The sequence below is a fragment of the Vespula vulgaris genome, chromosome 9 (genome assembly GCF_905475345.1).
Source record: "Vespula vulgaris chromosome 9, iyVesVulg1.1, whole genome shotgun sequence".
Classification (NCBI taxonomy): Eukaryota; Metazoa; Arthropoda; class Insecta; order Hymenoptera; family Vespidae; genus Vespula; species Vespula vulgaris.
In genome coordinates this window covers 4,908,585-4,921,322 of record NC_066594.1, presented here as the reverse complement: position 1 = coordinate 4,921,322, position 12,738 = coordinate 4,908,585, and the positions used below count along the sequence as shown (strand labels likewise).

At 42.8% G+C, this 12,738-nt stretch overlaps 1 long non-coding RNA gene across 1 annotated transcript in view; it reads left to right on the top strand.

Annotated features, from left to right (window-relative positions):
• Nucleotides 1-11,297, top strand: part of LOC127066381 (uncharacterized) — a 576,444-nt gene extending 565,147 nt beyond the window's left edge. Inside the window, exon 3 of the long non-coding RNA XR_007782366.1 lies at nucleotides 10,606-11,297. This is a non-coding gene — a long non-coding RNA (uncharacterized LOC127066381). The remainder of the gene's footprint in view (nucleotides 1-10,605) is intronic.
• The last annotated feature ends 1,441 nt before the right edge of the window (nucleotides 11,298-12,738 follow it).

Genomic DNA, 12,738 nt, shown 5'->3' with positions numbered 1-12,738 from the left:
AGCTAATAGTCGATCCACCTTGTTCCTTTCTCTCTCTCTCTCTCTCTCTCTCTCTTTCTGTCTTCTCTTTCTCCCTCCTCTCGTCTCCTAACCCTCACCATCTCGTCCACAGTACGACTGACTTACGGCCGTAATGCTCGGCCGTTTGCATTGAAATCCCCGCGAGTCGCGGACTCCGTGCCGGCTTTTCTTGCCTGCTTCAAGTAGAAAGGGTTTCTTCGCGTGGAGAAGCAAAGGAGGGCAGGTTAAATGCCGGAGATTCGTAGCGCGATAATGTGTTCATCCTGCTGTGGTATTCGTGTCCACTGCGGACGTGCGTGAAATGTTTTAGCGTACATACGAGGACTCTCTTTTTCTGTATTCTCTTATAATCGAAAAAAATTTTTCTTTTGTACTATATCTAACCATGAATCTTTGTTTTCCTTTTTTCTCTCCTTTTTTTGTCCTCTTTTGTATTTCTGATAAAATGTACGATTCTTGAAGATCGACGTGTTCATAAAATATCGTTGCGATACAAGAAAACTAAAAATTGTATACATTTCGCAGTAAAGATCCATAGAAATCCCATTCTCGATTGAAAAATGTTGTAGGAAGAGCGTTTGCTGTTTTCGTGTATTGAAAGATTTCCGATTTTACGTTTCTCCCGAACGAGGTATTCGATCCTTGAAAAAAAGGGAGCACTCAGTTGGATACTCCAAGCAGGCACTCACAAGAAAGAGGGATTCGTTCGTTCGATGAGCATTCTGGTATACTCGACGTCGAGTATCTATACACGCCTCGCGTATATGTACATATCTACCTATAACGGCGTGAAGCACGATACGAAAGAGCGTTCGATCGATGCCAATCCAAGCTCTGCTCTCTGTCCGTTGTATGTTGCCAGAACGTTTACCTACACCAATGTACCCTACATAGCGTATACGAGCGAGAGAGAGAGAGAGAGAGAATATGAACGGGCAACAGGTGGGTTCATGCTGAATCCGCTTTGACCCGTTTCAACGAGTTTCCTCCTACTCTCTTTCCTTCCGCTTCGAAAAATTTCCTACGCTTTTTTCGCCCAAAACTTTTTCAAAGCTTCGTGAAAGTACTTTCATTTTCATTTCCCCAACCGTTTGCACGACGAGGAAATTATTTTTTTAACTCGATTTAATTTAACATTAATACAAAGTGGAACGAAACAAAATAAAATGTATTAACATCAATAGAAGGATATAATAACATAAAGTTAAATTTCTGTAATGTACTCAACTTAATGATCATCAACTAATGAAAATAAGTAATAAATATTTCGATGGATTCTCAGGAGAATAATCTAGCTCGCGATTGGTTCAGGAAAAAAAGGATTGTTTTGTCTTTGTTCGCGATGAGAAAAAATATTCTAAAACATGAGAAAAAGTAATCAGGTGCTCGGCATGTAAGGGCTCATTATATGTATGCATAACGAGGATAGCACGCAATTGCGTTGTTTTAAAATATCAATCGAGAAAAGGAACACGGGCAAACGAGCGTGGAATTTTACCGTCACGTAGGTACGTACCGATCGTTCGAAGAAAGTCGGTTTGAAAAATCCATCGGAACGAGTTTTCTCTGCGTGGTGCCGTTTCGAGGCGTGGAAACGTCGGGACCCCGAAGTAAATCGTCCGCCACGAAATCGTTCGCCCGTACATATATACATACATACCTACATATGGTGTACAGAGTAAAGTTAACGGAGCGCTAAAGAAGTCGAGCTAACTGGACTCAAGGCGAGGACGACGAAGGAGGAGTGCTCGAAGCGTGGGAAGTCGTGCAAAAAGGATCAGCCTGAGACGCAAACGAGGAGACACTAACGCTCTACCATTGCGTGCTAAATACTCAACTAAGCGAGATTGTGCTGCAGTCGCTTCTCCTGCTCCTGTTCCTGTTTCTGTTAAATGAAAGTGGAGGAGCGGGTGTAAGAAGAGGAAGGAAGAAAGATGGAAAGAGAGAAAGAAGAGGGAACCTGTATTCTCCCTACTAGTATACACCGGCAACGCTCATAATCGTCAACATTTCAAACCAGTTGCGTACAGGAAGACCTACCAGCTGAACGTGTACCTACTATCTGTCACGTGTAAAACATTTTTACCGTGTGACGTCTTTTTTAGTCGCTTCCTCGTTGAATCGTTGTTCTCTCTCTCTCCCTTTTTCTCTTTCTTTCTCTCTCTCTATTTCTCTCATCTCCGTTTTATCATAGTAAAACTATTGCTGCTACGTGCCCTACACCGAATCTCGTTCGAGCTCGCAAGAGCTTAATGAATTGCATGAATTGCCAGTAAAAAGAACAGGTCTTGGGATGGAATCGCTCGGAAAATTTCTACTACCGATGTCCGACCGGGTCAGAGTTCGCGACATTCGAGTACGTTGAGATCCGTGGGATCGCTTTTAACAACGGGATACGTTACGTTTGTGAAATATTTTTTCTTTTCTTTTTTTTTAATCTGACGCTCTTTAAATTCTTCTTGGCTCGTTTTGTTTCCTTTAACATGGAACGGAATATTAAATTCGAGTGTTCCACTGCATAAAACTATTTAATGGTTACATCAAACTTGTTTTGAGAAAATGGACAAAGTTAAAGAGGTTTTCTTCCCATGCAACTTACTGCGAGACATTCTCTAATTAACGTTCACTGTTTCTAATCGTAGTTCTCCCCAACATTTATATCCTTACGATAAAGCCTTCTCGAGTCTTGCACGTTCCTTAGTTCCAGTGCTTTCTTTTCTTAAAAATAATCTGCTTTCAAGGAGAGAAGGAGAAAAATCATCGCCAAAGGATGGGGGCGCACGAGTGAAACGAAAAATACAACCCAACTATTATCTGTAATGCGTATAGGAGAATCCTTTTTGCCACGGCGTTACTTCATTCCTCTTCACTCCTCGTACTCCATGAACGTGAAAGAGCTAATAAATCCGACAACAAGAAACGGATAACGACCTTATGTGGACTCGAGCGATAACTTTAACGCGCAACCGCCTTCTCTTTCTACGTCCTGTCGCACGCGCACGAAATCCTACGAATATATTTCGTTTCGAGCTCCGTTTGTTACCTTCGACGAAGTACTAATTACTACGACCAGTAATAAACCGAAAAACGTAATCATATATTCAAAGAAATTTTATCTCGATGATTTTAGCTTCGGGTCGAGTTGATAGAAGACGGAGAATCCTCTTGACCGTAGGATGACACGATGACAAGGATCAAAAAATCCTTATCAGATTTAAAGACCCCTCTTTGCGTCTAAGCGTATAAGATAAAAGAAGAAAGAAGACGAGTTAAGCCGGAGGCAGAAGCAACAACGGCAACGATGACGACGACAACGACGGTTTCTTGAATATTTCAGGATTCGCGGGGGGTCCGGCTGAGAGTTCACAATACCTCGAATGCACTCGAGGTACCCTCTTCGTCGTCGTCGTCGTCGTCGTCGTCGACGACGACGTTGTCCCATCGTCCGAGATATTAACGAGACATCGTTATAACTCGTAGTACCGTGGTCTACACATATCCTTGAACTATGTCGATATTTCCACGCCACTGCCGGACCATTGTAAACTTTCAGGACAATGTTAGACATTGGAAAGTCTCCCTTTCTGTTTCTAAGAGGTAGTCAAGAAAAAGAGAAACTCGAAGGATTTTACGGAATTACGACAATCGTCGTCTCCCTCCATCTTCTTTTCCTTTGTCCTGCTTTTCTCTTATCCACCCCGCACAGTGGGCAACATCGAAAAGCCCATTTTCAAAAATGTTCTTCTTTTCTTCATTCTCTCGAAGGGGTCGTGTCTGAGTTGCGCCGGATCCCCCAAGATTTAGGTTATTATGCTCTCGTCATCGACCCGACGAAAGTCGAGGGAGGAGTCGAATGAACTTCCGTGACTAGGCGGATTACGTATATACCTACTGCCCAGTGGAAAGGCGAAATTAATCAAGCTGCAGGCCGAAACGAAGAGAAACGAAGAGAAACAGAGACAGAGACAGAGAGAGAGAGAGAGAGAGAGAGAGAGAGAGAGAAAGAGAAAGAAAGACAGCCCTTTTCTTTCCTTGACTGACGCATGAAACAGCGCCCCAAGTATTCGGGTTCTCTTTCTCTATCCCTTGTTTCCCTCGACAGGAAGACCTTTGGTTTTCGTCTTATCGAAGAAATCCGATACGATTTAATGGAAGACTTGGCAGCGTCTATGCGAGCGAAACTCTCTTCTCTCTCGAAGCATGTTGGGACCCATTGTATTCTCTCTTACTTTTCCTCTGTACGCATCTGAAAGACGATAAAGAAGCTTCGTTTCGAATTCGCACGACCCGATCGTGCTTTCGCCAACTTCTAATCCTCTCGACTGACTTCATTTACGACAAGAAACGATCGTAAATTATCCTAGAAGAATATGGGTCGAACTTTGAACGAGAGGAAAAAATATGTAAGTCGAAAGGCATCGTAAGGAGAGGAGCAAGGTCAACTCGCATACTTTCAACGTCCTCTAACTTTCACCGCCCGAGTTGACCTGAAAATATGTGCGGAAGGCTAACGTACGACTTCTTTTCTTAACGTACAAAATATTCTAAAAGAAAAAGAGGGAGAGAGGGAATACTCGAAGGACACGTTAAAACGTTTCGACTACGAGAACATCCTTCGGTGGTTCGAAGATAAACGGGATGTAAGTTAGCGCGCGAAACACCAAAACGGAGGCTCCTCTATCGTGAACGATCTACCGCTGTCTCCGCGGTGTCAGTTTGGGAGTGACAAATGCTTCCTCCGCCAGCAGGACTTAAGGATATTCCTGGCTATCTCTGTACCTGCGAGCACGTATATACATATATACGTCTCTCGGTCGTGTGTATATATGCCAGGTCGCCTGGCTCGCTCGAGAGTCCAAAGCTCCCTTCGCCCCGTCTTGTATCCTTGTAGAACCCAGATTAGGCTCTAAAACCCTTCCTCAGATAAGGGAGCCATCTCCTAAGCCGCAGCCATTCGTCTATCGTAGGTCTATTCTTAGCCACCACGATGATGCTTACAATACATGTTACTGTCTAACAAATCGACTTGGGAATCGAATTATTAAAACGAGAAGTCCTTAAAAAAAAACTCAACTTTTCGAGGATGCTCCCTCTATCCTTCCTTCGATTCAAAATTTTTAAAAAGATAAATCTTAAACCAATGCCTATTTCAAAATCATCGTCATCGATTTATTGACAATTTAATACCGAAGGAACGTTTGGAAGTATATAAGATTACATATGTCATTTTTATAGAAACGATTTTCGACAAACTTTCTTTTTTCTTCTTATGTTACAGAAAAACAGATAACGATGAGTGAAAGGTACGCCAGAAAGATAACCGAACGACTGACATTTTGATGACTTGAGTAATGTTTGAGTTATCGTCAGGATGACAACCATATTTAAACTGTCATAAAATAGCACTCTGGCATCGATTTTACGACGATACAATTTCCTCCGAAATCGTTCGAGAAAAGTCTTAAAAATATTATGAAAGCAAGTATAACCTATTGCTTCCGATATATAGACTAGTTCGATCCACTTTCTCCTATCTGAAAGATTTCTTCTCTCGAATGGCATCCCTTTCATCCTTTAAGTTTCTATACTACCAAGGAGAACATGTCAAAAGTTTACTCCCGTAGTTCGGTGCTCCGTCTTTAGACAGACGACTCATCCTAAACTCGAAAAGAAAAGAGAAACCAGAAAGAAACGCCAAGAGGATTTCTAGATTTAACAAGGCTTAAATCGGTATTACCTACTGGTTTCCACCACTTGTCGAAGGACACACGTAATCGTGAGATCGAACTTTTATAAAGGGAAAATATCTGACATCCGTAGTTACGCAGCGCATACCGAAGGTCAGGAAAAGATACACCATAGTCGTGAAACAACAATGGCTGACTCGAGGGTGCATCCCATTAGCGGTGCAAGGAACAGAGTAAGAGAGAAAGAGAGAGAGAGAGAAGTACCTTGAACGATCTCCAAGAGCCCGAAGCAATACGACAAGAACATGTCATACATTATTAACGCACGCAACGACGAACGCCCACTGTCTAATAGCCAATATATATTCATCGACTTAATTGATTTCTCGCACGCACCGACACCCGCCACCGTATTATCGCCGTTGTCCTCAAGGTCGACTCCTGTGGTCTTCCTACAAAAGCGCTCGCTTTATCATAAGCCCTCGAAACCTGGACCAAAAAAAAATAGTCGAATCGCTTACAAATTGAGTATAGTAGGCGGATGTCGTTTTTAATGTTACCAGTTAATAATCAAGAAAAAAAAAAAGAAACACTTGTCCCCTTTCGTTCTAATGTATCGATTATGGCTTTTCTCCCGCAGAGAGACGTGGCAGGTCTTCTACGTAAATCAAACAATTTATAGCGTGCGTTAATTCTTTCTCGCGCGATAAATAACGAATCTTAGATATAAACTGTGTTTTAAAAGGAAGCCTACAATTTTTCGAAGCAAAGAAAATTTTGTTGCATCTGGATTATGCCTTCTACCGATATACTAACTGTGCTTTCTCTGAAAGAACATGATAAGAAAACGAGGGACGTTCCCCGAGTTTTCTACGGAATGACCCATAAACCTGCTGTGAGTCTCTCCCTTAGTCGTGATTATCTTTAGCACGTAGTTGCTTCGTCGAAATACGGAACGAACGAAAGGCTTCATCATTAACGAAGAATGAAAAAATAGAAACAGAAGAAGAGTAGCTGTATGATGAGAGGCGTGTTCTTGGTCGAAGGGTTGAAAAATAATTGAGACGCACTTTCGAGAAGGTGAAAAGGGAGGAGAAAGAGGAGGACGTTGGTGATGGTGGTGGAAAGAGAAGTATACGCGTCTTCCGGCAGCAGCCATATCCCGTAGCTTCTCGTCGACGTCGTCGTGGTCGTCGTCCCTTGGTCGTTCTCTCTCTCTCTCTCTCTCTTTCTCTACTGCTTCGAACCCTTCTTATTTCCATAGACGACACCCCACAGTGAGTCTGAATGCGACCAGTCGAGGCTCAGCCCCCATAGACTCGCGTGGCTCGTCCCTCTAGACGGAAAAGAGAGACACACAGAAAAAGAGAGAAAGAGAGAAAGCGATGGGAGGGGAGGAATATAAAAGGCAAAAGATTTACAACCCTCGTATGAAATTCATACGCACTTCGCACCTACCACTGTCTACGTGCTAAAGGCATCAAAGGCACACGTATGGAAACGCGTATGCGTATTCTCACTCTTTTTCTTTTTTCTTTCTCTTTTTCTCTCTCTTTCTCTCTCTCTCGTTCTCGTTCTATCTCTCTCTTACTTTCTCGTCATCATCCTCCTCTTCCGGAAGGGACCAAGAGATATCCTGTGCACAGTCGTAATCGAACTCGTCGCTGCTCTTCCAAGTCCCTTTAAAACCCCATGCATATACGTGTCGAAGGGAGATGAAGGGTGCAAAGCAAGAGGAGGAAAGGAATAGAGCGCGATACAAGTACCTTACACCATAAACCATACGTGCGCGTTCAGGAAATTCTGTTGGTGGATGGAACGTTGGTTAAAACTGACTCAGTCGTTCGATTCTAATAACCACCCCATCCCATGCTGAGACTACTATCCAAGAGTATGCGAGGAAAATTGAACGGACTTGCAGAGTAAACCTCCCTTTCTCTGTTTTTTTCTCGACAACTTTCTACGAGCGTCGATAACTCCAAACAGCATGATGACGACGTTGACGTCTGAACAAGTATAAGACACGACCTTGAACCAAGTTCGTTCTCGAAAAAGACTTTCGTAGAAATTTTTGCCAAGAGTAATAATGCGAGTCAATTCAAGGAGAAAGATTTTCTAAGGATGGCTAATTGTAGAACCTTGTCAGAGTTATTCAAAAAAAAAAAAAAATAAATAAATATCAATGCCGAGGACGAGGTCGTTCTGGGCTTAACTACTTTTCGCACTGAAGGTTAATGGGCTCGAAAATCTTTCAAATATCTCGATTAGTACATGTTTACCTTTTTTTCTTTACGAAGAATGATGCTTTCTGGCGGTGTTATCGATCGACTTTTTTGTAGTTGTATTTATCAACGGTATGGGGGAAAAAGTGCGAGGTCTTGTATGTAAGCGATTTATATTATCGAGCAATTTTATGATTTATCCTTATTATGACGAATGTTAATACATCGTTACTTATTCTAATGTATGCCGATCGGTGGAAGGATAGTAGGACATTGTCTCTGGAATTGAGCGAGTAGGAAAAGGAGCGTCGGTGGGCTTGGCGCAGGTAAGAACGCGACTTCGACTTCGACAGGTATGGTCGCATAAGCTCAAATCGAAAGGTCCTATGGTAGAGAGAAAGCCTAAGTCCTAATCCTCTTGACGAGGCGAAGCTCTCTTGGGTGCCTTCTTCTTTCGCTCAAGAATACTACCGAGCGAAGTGGTAAAGATCGACGAAAAGAAGAAAATGAAGGAGAGGAGAAACTTCCGGTTCGTAAATCTTGACGAATACAAAAAGTAAACATAACTACCAGACGTAAATAAACATAAAATGCGTTCCTCTCTTCGAACGAATAGACGACTGGTCGTATTTAAGGGTGGATGCCTCTAAAATTCAACCGCCCTTGTATCGTAAAATCTCTTTCGAAAGGACCAAAGAAGAAAAGTCTCCTGAGGTTAAACGATCCCGATCGTTCCGAGCAAATCGAAACAACTATGCACGTTGAACATGGAATAGTTTCGTCGTGTTCTTTAACCCATTAACGGTCCAATTTGTTCCCTTTACCATTCGTTTCGGACGCGTCAAGATCGTGTTTATGGATCAAGAAAGATCAGAGAAATTTTCTACGAGGAATTTGACGCAACCCGGGGTTCAGTAAAGGATAAAAGTGTCTCCTTTGAAATATCTATACCCTAGCAACGTAAAGGAACAAAGGATAAAGTTTGGTAGAAGGAAAAGAAAAGAGAAAGGGGTAGTGGTAACCCGTACCGTTATCTCTCGCGCATATTTTCCACCATGAAAACCACGAAGAGAGTAGAGAAAAGAGAGTCGACGAGGTTAATGGCAAAGGGACGTAACATCGCGAACGATGGCGACGAACTTAAATCTACGTTCGAGACAACAAAGCATCGCCACCCCGGCGTCAAACGCGCGACTTTCCTTTCTCACTCTCTCTTTCCATCTATCTATCCATCTATCTTTTTCTCTCTCGTTCACACGGCGAGCTTCGCATACCAGATAGCTCGAGAAGGAGGAGGCACAATACGCAATAGTTCAGGCGACGCGAAATAATCCCCTGCTTCTCTTTCTCTGTCTCGTTCTGGCCGCATGCTACTCGCTAGAAGAAGGAAGAGAGCGACTACGATGTGCTTCACGTGCCGTTAGAACGCGTACCTTCCCCGCTGTAGCTTTACGTGCCTTTACGTGCCTTCGCTAATGGCTCCCGCTCGACAAGCAACAGTCAGATAAGTCGTAAATATAATCCGCGGCTTTTAATACGACCCTAGACACACAAGCGCGCATGTATTTCGCTTACTATCCTAGATGGAAGTGCTCGAAGACCGTGCCTTTACTTTTTCGGGTCACTGACCCGACGATTAATAATGATTTTTCGAAACACCCCGACTCCTCCCGTTGTTACTGCCCTTTGCCTGTAATCAAGAGAGAGAGAGAGAGAGAGAGAGAGAGAGAGAGAGAGAGAGAGAGAGAGGAGAAAGGAAAGAAACTTTACCTTTTCAAGGAAGGATCATGAAAAAAGAAAATTATCGAGGGTGGCACACCCCTCGTGCGTGAGTCGCATAATGAATTAAAATCGATGATTCGCAATTTCCCGAAACGAACGATTGCGATCATGAAAATGGGATTTCTCGATAGATACGTAGATAACTAGGTGGGTAGGTTACGTACGTAGATATTTGGACGAAACTTCCGATGTGTCTACGTATACACATTTACACATAAGCAAAGTAGCTATATCGCTCGTTAGTATTACATCTAGTCGATCGTTCAAAACATCGTTCGAACGAAATCGATCATTTTTACAATATTTCACGACGCTAATGTATTCGTGCGACCTTACACGCAAGATAAAATATAAGATAGGAATCGTACGATCTCAACGTGGTGTTTCATCAACGTCAATTACGCGAACGATCCTACTGAGTCATTAATCTCTCGAGAGCGTTGACTCGTGGAGTCGATTTATAATCGTAGAAATAAATTTCTACTATATTCCGATAGCCAATGTTATACGAATTCAAAGGTAAAACGCTATAGATACTACTCCCGCGTGACTTCGTACCTAAACAAATAATAAGTTTCCATATGAAACTGGTTCGACCCTGGCCTCTTCCTCGACTCCACTATTCTGGAAACTTTCGTAATACTTTTCTTTCGTTCGAAGCGAATTCAAAAGTCCGCCCTAAAAAGACCAAACTCTCAGTAGGTTATAATTATTTTTATCAGTCAAGCAGCACTGCAAATTCAATCCTATTAGTTTCGATTGTGCAAACGGTCTAAGCATGCGAATCGCCATGAATATATATAATTATTTGCAATTTCAAATATAGTTCCTCCCTCCAGTTGAACATTAAACAAATAATCGGAAGCTAATTGAATTTTTTCTTTCTGTTTCAGGTATGTATATATGACGAATCGATCGATAACCCAAAACTCTCTCCTTGTTATGTTCCAAGTAGAGAAGTCAGGCAAGACATCGTCGTAAGTTAAAATTCGACTCCATTAATTTTCTACGTCCCGCTTTCGCGGTTCGATCTCAATTAAAGCGGATAAACAATGAAAGTAGAGGAAAGTTTTGAAATTTATGGCGGTGTGTCCGTGCCGTATTCCCGATAATCAAGACTTTCCTAAGCGTCGCATAATCGTCGTCGCTCGCGTATTTCTCGTCGTATGTTTCTAACAGCTCGTGGATTAGTCGTACGTCAGTGATATCGGTTGCAGGGCCGCTTACATTCGGAAGAAAAGGAAGAAGGTAAAAAAGCACAAGAAGGAACAGGAGAAGGAGAAGAGTAACGAGTAGGACGTAGCACAGAAAAGAAGGCGAGCGAACAGTGTGCACAAGGCACTTTATGCGTTTCTTTCGTCGCGGGGTTTCGTTTGCAATAATTTATGCGGGAAGACAGCTTGAGAAATGACCGTTGGCTCCTTGTGCAACCTTAATTTGCAACAGTTTACTTCGGGAACGTTTTGAGAAATGGCTGTCGGCGAGATACGAGAGCACGCTCTACCAATACTTTCTTTGGTAGATAGCATGAAGACGTTTATCGTGGATCGAGCCGTCGATGAACGAAGAGAATAAAAAAAAAAAGGAAGCCGAAGAATCGAAACGGTCGACAAAGTTTCCTCTTGTAATTAGCTATCAGTTTCGACAGGAGATAGAAGTTCGTATCGCGACAGGATAGAGAAAATGGATAAAGAGAAATATAATAGAAAGATATTGCTTGCAAATCTTTCGTTTCTTTTCTTTATTTTAATTCCAAGCAGCATGCTTAAAAAGGGATGGATAAAACAAGTCATCGTACGCGTTACGAACTTTCGACCTCTAACATAATTTTTGGGAGACGTTGCGTCCATCGAAACATTTTAAATCGAACTTTCCGGTTCATCGGACATATGTATCTGTCGATCGGTCCACCCGCGAGACAATTACGCCATAACGATCCGCGACCACGATCCATCAGAATTCCGTCACGCGTCATGAACACGGACATGATCCAATAGAAGGTTTCTTCCTTTTCTACCTTTCTTCCTTCTTTTCTCTCCCTCTCTCGCGCGCTCTCTCTCTCTCTCTCTCTTTCTCTTTCTCCTGCGTTCGACGTGCATTGAAAAATTTTGAAAAGCTGTCAGATGCGTATAACATCGGCGATCGTCCTTAGAGTCGACGAATATCGTCCTTCCCCTCTCCTCGAGAGACAGCCACCATTGTTCTTGGCGATTCCATCGGAGATAACGATATCCACGGTTTCTAGAAGCTGATCGCCATCGTACAATCGCCATCTCACCATCGACACCTTCCAAGAGTGTTCTCCTCCGGATGAGTTGCATTTACTTTACAAAAGTACCACCATCTCCCTTTTTTTACCCCTTATATTCTCCTCCTAAGCATCACCCCACCCGACAACGAAATCATTCTTGAAATGGCTTTCGGTAGAGAAGAAATAACGTTGCTGGAAATCAGCAAGAAGAATTCGTAAAAATTGAAAAAGGTGGAGAACGCGTAGGGTCGACTAACGGCCAACCGAGTGAATAAGAGAGAAAGAGAAAGAGCGAAGGAAATAAAGAGCGTCGACGAGGCGAAAAGCGAGGGAGCGCGGGATGAAGTCAATTACATTATGCATATGACTGGTGGTAGGCAATACAAGAAGCAATCGGCCGGGCGATGGAAGCATGCCACCGCGAAATTAACTACCTACCTAGTTGTGCGTAATGCAATAATGTATTAGCGGCGGTACAGCCGGCTCACCTATGCCATATCTCCCTCTCCCTCTCCCTCTTTCTCTTTCTCTCCTGTTCCCTCTCCCCTTCCCTTCTCTTCTTCCTCCCGCATTCCATCCGCGAACGGGCTCGTTCCACGTGCTCTTCCTCTTCCATGCATTCTTCTCTCTTCGTCCATTCTCTTCTTCTTCTTCTTCTTCTTCTTTTCTTTTTTTTCTTTTTTTTCTTCATCTCTCGCTCATCTACATAACGTACATACAAACATACGCACGCATACAATATTGTTTATAGTTCATTCGAAGGTGAAACATTTTC